The 12764-nt window shown below is 26.0% G+C and overlaps 1 protein-coding gene across 2 annotated transcripts in view; it reads right to left on the reverse strand.

Moving 5' to 3' along the window:
* Positions 1 to 6999, reverse strand: part of LOC108748416 (tachykinins) — a 62590-nt gene extending 55591 nt beyond the window's left edge. For both annotated transcript variants that reach the window (XM_018486578.1, XM_018486577.1), the window contains exon 1: positions 6879 to 6999. The gene's annotated coding sequence lies outside the window, so the exon portion shown is untranslated. The remainder of the gene's footprint in view (positions 1 to 6878) is intronic.
* Positions 7000 to 12764: the final 5765 nt, after the last annotated feature.

Raw genomic sequence — 12764 nt, forward strand, 5'->3', positions numbered from 1 at the left:
AACCCATAAAGTGGCCTTATCAAATCACATGCACCTAATAAGACATTAATTGAAATATGTCTTATATTTTGTTTTAAATAGATTATTTATGGCAATAATTCAAATACAGATAAAAAAGAAAAAATAAAAATAAACGAGAATAAAAAAATAAAAATGCAATTACAAAAAAGATAAGAGCATATTAGCAGTTAATAAATTTTGTAAAAATACTGAAAAACTAAATAAAATTTTATAGAGTATGATATTTGTATGCAAGTATTATAATAATATTTGATGTTTTTTATAGTTATTTTATAAGATTGCAAAATAAAGAGATATTAATAGATCATAAACTTTGATTTTTCATCTGAATTACGACTAAACTGAAAATAATATTTGCTAATTTATCCTCATAAATATTAAAATTTGCAAATTTCATTAGCGTTTCGGTTGATTACAATTTGACATTGTTTTAATAAAATTATTTTACAAATAAATTGGATAATTGAAAGATTTAATCATTAAAGAATGTTATAGCAAATACTGAAAAAAATTCTATAAAAAATCTTTTATATTATATTAAGAGATTAATATATTATACTATATATAGGCTGTCTCACGTAACTGTCACGATTTTTCCAACACTTTCGATGGTCTGACAAAAATTGTTTTGAATAAAAGTTAGTCAGTTTTCAATCAGCTGCAAATTGCAATATTAAAAATTTTTTTTAATTTTTTTTTTTAAATAAAAAGTCGAGATTATCTTAATTTGTTTTAATGGTGCTACGTGTTTTTGACTTCATAATATTGTATCTGATGTTAAAATTCAATTACCTGCTATACTATAATGTTTAGATGACCTTAAATTTAGACTGTAGGATCAATGAACTTGATTTTTTACCTAAAAAATATTTTTTTGCAAATTTTTAACATGTGTGCAATGTGTAGTCGATTGAAAATTAATTAATTTTTATTCCAAACAATATTTTTGTCAGATTATCAGAAGTGCAGGAAAAATAGTGATCACAGTTACGTGGGACACCCTGTAGATTATGCAACACATACCTACATATATCATATTATACAGGCTGAGCATTTTAAGGGCGCATTGATTTTTCTCCAAAACCAAGTTTTGTATCGGAAAATGTTTTACATAAAAGATGATTTATCTCATTATTCTGTTTATAAAAAAAGTGTTAAAATACAATGATCAAAAAATTAATAGTTTACAAGATAAACTATAAGATAAATTTAATATTACAATATTAGTTAATATGTGCACCTGAATAAAATATAAAATTTCTTGTAAACTATCGATTTCTTTATATTTTTATCTTAATACTTTTACATGCAGAATATAATTGCAGGAATTATATTATGTAAAAAAAAATTTAAAAATAAAGTATTTTAAATATTATATTACGTAAAAATAATTGTGTCACATATTTGCTGTATTAAATATTTGAAAAGATATGAAAATGTTATTCATCGTTAAAATATTATTTCTTAACAAATCATAATTACAGTAATATTTGCAGATCACACAAATCACAGACACAATCAAATAATTAAAATAAAACGTTATAAGGGAATATCATAGCATATGCACATTGCATAAGAATTAATTGGATAATGTTTGAATAAATTATAAGTTTTTGTAGTAATTAATCTTCTGACTTAATTAGATTAGCTGAAAGAATTATCGCAAGAGACTACATTATATAAAACTTGCTAATTGCTTTCTCGATTTCTGCACACTCAGGCATATCTCTTGCTTGAGTAAATTATATACACAATCACTGTCAATCTAAACTCATGAAATGGCCTCTAGCTAGACACCATGTATTTTCAACAACATACATGTGTCTAAATACATCATAAAACTGCCAAACTAATTATGCCATCAACAATTAGAAACTAACTTATGCCCAACATGTATTCTAGAATACAAATATCATAATAATGTTTTATTTCTTTCTTTCTGGATAATTTTATTAGCTATACTAAATAAGAGAAAATAGTAAAATTCATTCAAATATATAAAAGGACATTACATTTCTCTTACCTCTTTAATGATGGTAAAGATGCATTTAATAAAAAAAATCAATCATTACATACATATGTAATCACGATGTAAATAAAGACATGCTAACTTACTTTCAAATATTTTTCTTTCTCAAAGAATCGGACATTAAAGAATCTTATCGCTCCAATAGTAAAAATGGAATAATAAATGTTCTGTGTGTTTAAAAGAATTCTCACAAACTTTTAGACAGGAACTTCACCAAGTGAAAATGTTCCGAGGAAATATCGTGGCTTGTAAATGTGAGACTAGCGAAAGAATAAGTTTATTTGCTGATATTTTTGAATCGATAAAAACATGAGAAATAGTTTGCTGGAAGGGACAAGTATGAACGAATTTAAAAGTTGCTCTATGTCCCCGGACACGCTCCCACTCGACAGAAACTTTAGCGTTTATAACGACTCATGTCCCGTAGAGTCCGATAAATATAATACAATGTTCATCTCCTTGGAGCACATCAGCTTATTATAGCGGATGACTTCATTTCGCGCTAACGAGCGACAGTAGCAGAGTTGGTACAATGACGTGAAGTATTCTTCATCGGCGTTAGTATAACCCGCATTTGAAATGGCCGCGCGGGAATAGGCAGTCGTAAAGCATCAGGAATTAAGACTGTCTCTGTGCGAGATTGTAACCCATTCTCCGAACTAAGTCACATCCTGACTGACATTTCTCAAAATTGCTTTCGATCGCCCTACACCTACTCGTGTCGTATAGAAAATGAATTGGCTGGCATGCATCTTACAATTCAGCACTCTTTCCACATATTTGTTTTCTTCTTCTATACAAATGAAGGAATTGTGATTTTGCGGAAAAATATTGTTTTATCTACGAATTGCAGCAAATATGAGAAACGAGCAATTTTTAAAATAGCTTTTCGTAATTTTTGGCATTAAATTGGATTTATGAATTTCGTATATATAAACATATATATTTCAAATATTAATAATTAAAAAGTATAGATAATAAATATATTGCAGATTATTAGATAAACATAAGCTTTAAAAAAAATAAATCTTGGAGATTAATTTAAAAAATGCTTCCTGCAAATAATTATTTTTCTTGTAAAATACGGAAAACGCAAACCTCTAAGAAAAATATCAATATCAAAAACGTATTATTATTATTATTATTTTGCCATTCAAAAGTTTTACGTTAATTAAAAAAGCATTAAAATGTTACACAATAGTTATACCAGTTCGAAAGCCAAAAAATAATATATCAATAAGCAAGAAATCAAAGAACAAAAAGTAAATGTCAAATATTAAACAAAAATATTTAATACATTAATTTTATTGTATATATTACATTTTTAACCAATATCAGTCCAAAGCATCTGCTTTTTTCTATTTATCTTTTTTTTATATGTAAAATATCATTAACAAAAACTAATAAAAAAATTTGAATGGCAGTTCTTTTTAAGGATATATATTTAATAAATTTTTATTTAATATTTAATATATTTATAATTATTTAATATAGTTATTAATATTTTTATAATTAAAATATTGTTAAATTAAAGATTATCAACAAATAATATTTATTTGTAGAAATAAAAAATTAAAAGATTTCTACTTATTAAAACAAAATATAATGTAGACTATGTGAATGTTGATGAGATTACAGCGCGATAAATGAAGCGTAATTTAATAATATACAAACCATACTTTAAATTACGTTACTTGACTCAATTAAGTTCTCAAACATTTCAACTTAATTTTGAACTATCCTTAAAAGTATTAATAAATTAAAGTCTCTTGTTTTTGAACACATAAGGGTGAGCCACGTTTAAATTGCCATTGTAAGTTCAAAAATTGCATTGTACATTTCCCAATTAAATAGCAAGATGTCAAATGTTTTCATAACATCTTAATGACGTTTTTAACATCAACGAGACATTATTAAAACGTCATCTTACTACTTGAGTCGTAATTCACTTATTAAAAAATGAAAAAGATATTGTACGACATAAAAGGTATAGTAATTAATTTATAATTTATTTATAGAATTTAACATTTAAATTTGCTTTGGAAAGCGAGATTTTGATTCACTGGATGCATTCAATACTACAACCGTTCACATTGAGCTCCGAGAGCTCTTGCATCTGATTAGCATATTCCGTTAGATCAAAAATATACGCCAAACAATGCAAAAGCTCACTGAATACTCAATGAGCGATTGTAGTATTAAATGCATCCATTGTTATAGCTAAAAAATTGCTCAAAATTGTATCAAAACGTTCGAACTTGATTGATTTAATGTTAATTAGAGTATGTTTTACATTGCGCTCTGTTCATTATACTCTTATTATCGCTATACTCTTATTAGAGCTTATAGTCTATATTTTATTTATAGAAAAAAAGATAACTTGAATTAATCTTATCAATATGTGAACAGAATTATTTTTAAAGATCAAGAAATTATAAAATCTTTTTTTATTATTTTTATTTTTAATTATATATAGGAAACAATATGTTTATATCGTAGCGCTATAAACTTCAAAATTTGAACAGCTATAACTTAAAATTAAATAAAAATAAACAAAATTAAAATTTAAAAAACAAGTTTTGAAGCTTAAAATCTTTACTTTAGAAAAGTCATTATGATTTTTGAGTTCCTGTGAGTTTAATAACTTTTACACACAAAATCATTTTTTTGTAATGTTCTTAAAAATATTTTTATTAATGAGTTATTACAGATTAAATAAAAGGGGTATTTTAAATTTTGATCATTCATAACCGCAATTCAAAAATTCTGAAACTTTACTGTATAAATAATTGCAAATAATTAATTGCAAAATTTTATCAGGCCTACCCTATATATATAATAGATATAAGAAAATTATATTAAATTGAACTAAATTGATTTCGCGTTACTATTATAATATTATGATATGAATTAAATAAACATTATCCTATCAGTTATTAAAAGTGAACTAACTCAACATCATAAAAAATTGTCAATATTATCACAAATCGAAAAGAATGATTTTTTAAAGATTATGAGACAAAAATGATATTTTTTAAGAATATATTCTTCTTACTTATGTTATTTAATTAATCAATAATTTTCTATAAAATTAAGAAACAGATTTCCTCTTTTTTTGGAAAATTTAATTTTTATAGTTACGTCACTTTTAAAGTAAGAAAGCAATATATTGTTATCACGTATTATATTTGTATCACACATTAATATTTATTTAAAATACATGATAAAGAAACTTACGCGCTTTGAGCTTTTATTATGCAGATCTTTCAAATAAAACACTCTACTCTTTAACTCACGTAATAATTTTGTTATTAATATAATACTTCTAAATTTACGTTATTTGCACGTTTCATAACATGTATTAATAAATCATAATTAAATCGTAAAGTTGACATCAATATAAAATAAACATAATGCTTTCAGCCAGTTTAAAAAAAAATGGAAATTTGATTTTCTCATATAAGACTACATATTATATTGAAAGCCTGTTGCTTCTATGATATAATCGAACATTGTCACGGAACTCGACCCTTGTCTGTAATAAACGACTGATATTGGATTAAATTTGCACAAATTTAAGAAGGTTATACCGTTAAGAAGGTAAAAGATTCTTGTTACAATAAAGTATAGTTTGTACATATGTATAACTTGAAAACAAAAGACTTCAATTTATTCTACTTCGCAAAAATAATATAACTCAAATAATACTTATAATAATATCAATAATTTCTACCGATTAAATACGAACTATTACCTTAGTTAAAGCAATGTTACGATATTTTTATCTTTTTGTAGAAAGATATAAAAAAATATTTAAAAAATTAAAATCTTCAGTAGAAAAGATGCTTAAATATTTTTCTTATAAATGCCTTAAGCAAACCTAAGCATTAAGATGTTGTGCTAGAAGACTATAGTTATATTTCCACTTATGTAAGTTTCAAAAGTTGTTCTGATAAAATCACACACACACACACACACACACACACACACACATTTATATATAACTTATCTACCTTACACTATTTTATCTTTTATTAATCTTATTATTTCTCTTCTTCTCCGATTTTCTTCGAAAGAGTTAATTTACATAGTAGGTAACTAACTTTTCATGATAATTTCCTATCTTAATAACCGTACATTTTTGTGAAATTTATTATGTAGTAGCCAATAAAATATACACAACGGACAAAATTCAATCTACGAAAAGTAACGAAATTAAAGATCTTCGTAGAAAGTTAATATTAAATCCATCAACTATATAAGAATATTCACTTGACTATATTTTACGAAATGTTTACTCTATTAAAATTTATACAATATATGAAAATCTTTATCTTTGTAATATAGAGTTTAAGTTAATTCTGTTTAACGGAAATAAAAATCTGAAGATTTTCATAACTTAAAAAATATAATTTCTTGTAACAAAAATAATTGCAGCTAAGCATAAGCATAAATAATTTAAAATTTTCTACATATTTATAATATAAAAATAAACTTTTATTTAAAATAATTTTTATTTGAACAACTTCTGTCTTTTTTTAAAAAGACATTTTTATCAATTTTATCTATTTTTTCTAAAAGATAACTTTTATTGATTTTATATGTATATTATTTAAACTGCTGTAACAGGAAGCACAATTTTTATATTTTTCTTCTCGGACTTTTTAAAAAAGCAATAAATTGAAGATCAAAATTTATAGAATAAAATTTATAAAAGAAATAAGAAGATACGTTAGTAATTGATTAATTTTAGTTATATTTTTTTAGAAACATTAATAATATCACTTAAGAAATATGTATCATAAAATAAAAAATTAAAATCACTCACCTTTTGGAAGTAAGATTAGAAGCGTTAAAAGATATGATGATATATGGAATCTCAGAAAAGTAAGCTTGACAATCAAAGTTCGGTAATCCTCAGAATTCCAAGGTGAGACCTGCTCGGTGTGGCGAATACCAGTCAACTGACTGAAACTAAAGCTCCGCGTGCTTGAAGTTACACGTAACGCCAGCGGTGCGGTGACGTCACGGGGCACAGAGACCAATCAGAGGACTGAGCTTGCGCCCCAAACAGGGATAGAACGACCCCCACCGATCGGTTCAAGGGGAGCTTACACCTGGACATGAACGGCGATTCGAACGACGATCGCCTGTTCTCCTTTTCTGCGCGCAATCCTCCTCCCACCTTTTTGTTCACTTCCTTAACCGCATACTTCGCCTACGTGAAAAATGTTCAACCGTGACGTCGATGACGCGTCCTCGCTGGTGAATGGACAGGTGATATAAAACCAACCACCGTTATTAAACGGATGACATGATATTGTGTTCAATATGACGAGTTTACTTACTTCGCTGACCAACCCTGACCTCGTAGTTTACGCCTCAATTAGTGATCATCACCTAACTTGTTTTAGGAAAAAGTATGGTTTAATCATTCATTATTCTTTTGTAATTTAAATAAACGTGAAATGAAGATACATTTTGTGTTTTCATCTTATATAATATAAATTTCAATTAATATATATAATTAAAGCAATCGATTTATAAAAACATAATTCTACCCGGAAAAAAATGTTATATATATGACATGTTTTATATATTATTGCATATAATTTTTGTATAATTATATATAAATATATATAAAACATTTTTTCTCGGGTATATGTATTTCTTTCTTTTGTACTTTCTTTTTATATGAATTCTTTTTATATGAATTATTTGTCTTTTATAAGCCTTCCGGACAAAAAAAAGAATAAATAACATTATCCATCTTTTTTGAAATGACACCTTCAATATTAGCATCAGGAGAATTTTATTTGATCAGGAAGAATTTATAAATTCTGGCTTCTAACTTTTTGTAAATTTATACTTTTAGAAATAAGAATAAGTACTTGAATACAGGATCTCCTTCTTCTGCTTATGCTTATAGCAATTTAAAAATATATCGAAAAGCAGTAGGCATAAAATATAAGAAGACATTGTATAAAACGTAGCATAAAAACAAAAAAAAACATATTATACATATAATTTCACATTTCAATTTAATTAAAATCGAAAGAATAGATGTGTTATCATTAGGGCAACCCAAAATAAAAAAATCCCAAAAATAAAACACTGTTTTAAATAAAAATATATATTTAAAAAAAATCCTTTTTTAAACCCTTACAATATGCTCCATAAAATTGAAAAAAGTGCTTTAAAAAAATATATATGCTCTTGAAGAATTACCTCTCATTTAAAAATATTTTGTTAATACAATTTTTTAATACAGTTTTTATACAATTGAATGATAATTATATTAATTAATTTTACATTTTTTTAATATTAAAATTAAATTACCTATAATAACAAAATAAAATAAAGATTTTTAATAAAAATTATTTATTTCATATCCTTATATATACAGGGTTGGCCATATTCGACGGAAAGATGCATATTCGACGGAAAGATGTGGCAACACTGTAACTTTTGACAGAGATGTTAGATCGAGTAACGACGTAGCGCGTTTGAAGCGTCAGTCGAAGGAAATTTGTGCCACCATGGAACAGCACACGCCACGCGTGTATTTTCTCATTTTTTCTCGTTTTTTCCCATGATTAACAAAAAAACATCTTTCCGTCGAATATGGCCAACCCTATATATTCATTAATTAGTCTCATAATATTTAAAAACAAAAAGATTAAATTAAATAAATACATGTACATTTAAAATTAAGCTAAAAATTTAAAGTGTTTAAATGTTCTAATTTATATTTTAATTACAATAAATGATAAATATTTTTTTTAAACAAAAAGTTTGGCCCGTTTGATCGTAAAACATTTTTTGTACGTTGAAAAACGACTTAGTTCAACAGAACTTATTAGATTAATTATGTTAATTAAAATAACAAAATTTCTTGAATGTTGTAATTATCTATTTGTATAAGATTTTTCTAATCAAGGAAATTGCTTTCAAAATAACAAATTATTATTTTTTTGTGATAATATTGGCAATTTTTTTCTTGATAATCACTGCCTTTCTATTTGTGCTGCAACATTTTTATTAATAAATTTTACTTATTAAAGATTCTGTTTTAAGTATTTCTATTTATTATAGTAGAAAAAACTAATTGTATAAACATAAATTACAATGTGAAATCAAAAAATAATTGAAATGTGTAAATATTATGTATTGGTGAAATATGCAAAAATATGAATTTATAGGTGTTGTATGCAAAAATATGCCGTAACATGTAGAGCTTAAAATGCATAATTTCTTATTAAATAAATTTATATATATGTATTTAATTTCTCTATTAATCAAATAAAAAAATATGCACTTCGGTTAATCTAATAATTATATATAAAAAAACTTTTTATTAAATATTATGAACGTATGAATAAAATATGCAAAAATATTTATTTATGAGTGAAATATATAAAAATATGTACCTAGTAAATAAAATATGTAAAAATGCTGTAATATATAGGGCTCAAAATATATAATTTCTTATGAAACAAATTTATGTCTAATAATTAATTTTTTTATTAATTAATAAAAAAAATATGTTCTAGTTAAGAAAACTAAAAATATTTTTATTTCTTAGTCACATTTCAGATGATACATTCTCTGAATATGACTAAGAAATATATTCAAATGTGTCTAGATAAAAAAAATTTTAATGTTATTAATACACATAATCATGATGTTACAGGATGCATAATACAAATAGTATTAAAAAAATCACTTTAAAGGAGCACAGTTTTTACAGACTCCAAGCAGCAGTCATTATAATATCCCTGTAAAAGTCTACCGGCATCATTAAGTTTCGCAATCGTTCCAAAAACGCAAAATGCAATATCTTATTCTCAACCAGAATACATTAAGCAAGCGAGCTGTGCAATTATTCTCGGTATTATTGTCTGAGAAAATTTTACTGGAAATGCTTATCAAAAAGATATGTCTAGAGATATATCCAAATAAATATATTCAGAAATTATATATTCAGAGAGATGTTCTCACTTTCGTATATTAAAATTGAACTATCAGACACCTTTTGATACGTAAATTAATGATCAATTAAAACAAATAAACAAAGATATGAGAATTAAATATATTTTTTTGTAATTATACATTATCGAAATATATAACACATTGTAATGTTTTAATAACATTAGCCTAGAGTCGGAATATATTGGTGCAAAGGCATAATTCTCGTCCGAGGAAATAGAAGTGATAACTAAATTAGAACCCCAAAGAGCGCTAATCACTTCCTATCTGTTAGCTAGAAAGATGGCAATCTTATGGAAATTCGGAGAATATACACTGAGATAAGCAATAAACTTCAGTGTTCTAAAACATTTATAGAAAAATTTAATAAACACATACGTGAAGTATATTTACATTTGTACAAAGTGCTTTGACTTTCATTGATTTACTATTACTAGATATTATAATATAAATACAGCAGTATTATAGCATCTACCTTACTTCAAAAGTGCTATTTAAAGATAAAATCAATGGATTATCATATTATTTAAGTTTTAACACTTTTAACAGCTTTTTCTGAATAAAGAAAAAAACATTTATTAATCAAATGTATTATATGTTCTATATCAAAGAGATTAACAAGATTTTTGCAATTTATTAAGCAATTGCAGCCTATCTCTTTGTTATCGTACAACTCATCCTCCTAAGATGACTGCGAAGAGAAGTAAAAACTCGTAGTATAAAGTACGGTTGCCGCTCGGCGTTAAAAGTAAGTCATCGTTATCATTCGTAGAAGCAGATTATATCGAGTCCAGTGAAGGGAACAAAGCTCCGGATATCTTATGTAACACGATCCGTTAAATACAATTGTTCTTTATTTTATTATTACTTGGTGTGCAATTCTTGCAGCCTATCTCTCTTGCCCTCCGACAATTTTCCCACTTTTGACGATCACTCCTGCCGTCGCGAATTAATTGCAAGTAAAAGTAGAAAAGATTATTGAAAGAGTAGCACGCTCTTTCGTGCCTGGCACCCAATTTAGCGAAAAGCTCTCACATTTGTTGAAAATCCATCTGGCTGTCGAGATCTTCCGTTGTTCTAGAACTAGAGTACTTTTAAGTAAGAAAAGATCTAAGAGCGACGAAGTTGCTTGCGAGCAAGCACGCTTACAAAATTATTTCGGAGATTCTAATAGAAGCATATCACTTATATTATTTCCTGAACAGAAAGGAGTAATAGAAGCGTTTCTGATCGATCGATCGCGATTTGCACCTTTAGTCGCAAATGTTCTTCGAGAACGAAGAGAAAAAGTTATATACATTTATAACACTTCTATAGAGTATTTTTATAAGCTGATGTATTATATAAAAGACACAAAGAGAGGGTAATCGACGCTATTATACTGACCTTTGAGAAAAACGTGATATTGTACGCGGCTTACGAACGCATACATATATATATTTAAGCATCCTTATTGTAGACATTCTCAAATTAGTTTACAATGTGCGTGCGCGCGTGTGTGTATGTGTATGTGAGCGTGTAGAAAAGAAGTCGCGATAGGCATTATCTTTAGTGTTCCATCTCTCTCTAAATCTGAATCAGTGGATAATCACTGATATTAGTGCCAAGTATGCCACTGGTAATCAGTGAATTAAACATGAGATCCCTAATCTAGTTAATCTTTATTATGTGATCTAACTAACCTTGTTTTAGTGCTTAAATTTAATGAATATGGTATTGGAAAATTGAAATTAAAATATTAGTATTTTAGTTATATATATAATGCTCAAACATTTTCCTTTTTTAGTTGAACTTTACTGATTATTAATGCCAAGTATGCCACTGGGTAATTAGTAACTATCCACTAATTCAGATTTAGAGAACTTTTTTATCGAATCATGTGGGAAAAGAATCGGACCACTATAATTGTATTTGCAAAGCACAACATATGCAAAAATATTATACATATAGACCTAAACCTAAAAGAAAAAATACATAGATATATAAATAAATACAGATATTTTAATATAAATTTTGTTGTTTAAAAGATCGAAAGATCAAATAACTCTTTTGATTGCAATTTTTTAATTCTTTATCATTAAATATCGTAACAATGCATGTCAAATAATGTAATTATCAAAATAAAATTAATTACAGATAATCGAGAAACTAGTTTATTAATTATTAATATTAATTATTAATATCAGTACACCTTTAATTTACAAATCCTTTTTATGATATAAAACATTTGTATATATAATTAAAACTTGTGACAAATGGATTATAATAATTTGTGTATTACGTTAAAAACAGTTTATGCCTTATATCATCACACATACATTACAAAGTTAGTTTTTCTTTCGATAGAAATAGTGACGGTGGTTTTTCTCAAGGAGTTTGAAAAAAGCGACTGTGGCATTTGCAAGAAAATAAAATGGCTTTAGTTTTACGGTTGATCTGCTACGATCGCGAACCGTTAAGCTAACGTTCAGCGAAGAAAATATCCCCGAGTGATTGTACCCAATGTTTTTTTTTTCACAAGAATCGTATATCTCATGCAACCTATACATAAAACCTCGTACATAAAATGTTTTTTAAAATTTCTGTCAAATTTTTGTATAACATCTGTTTATTATATGTGTGTATGTTAAAATTATCATTCTTACTATTATTGCAGTTATTTATTTATTTTATTATTTAACATATTATATGTATATTGTATATATATATATATATATATATATAT

The sequence above is a fragment of the Trachymyrmex septentrionalis genome, unplaced genomic scaffold, assembly GCF_001594115.1.
Source record: "Trachymyrmex septentrionalis isolate Tsep2-gDNA-1 unplaced genomic scaffold, Tsep1.0 scaffold22, whole genome shotgun sequence".
Taxonomy (NCBI): Eukaryota; Metazoa; Arthropoda; class Insecta; order Hymenoptera; family Formicidae; genus Trachymyrmex; species Trachymyrmex septentrionalis.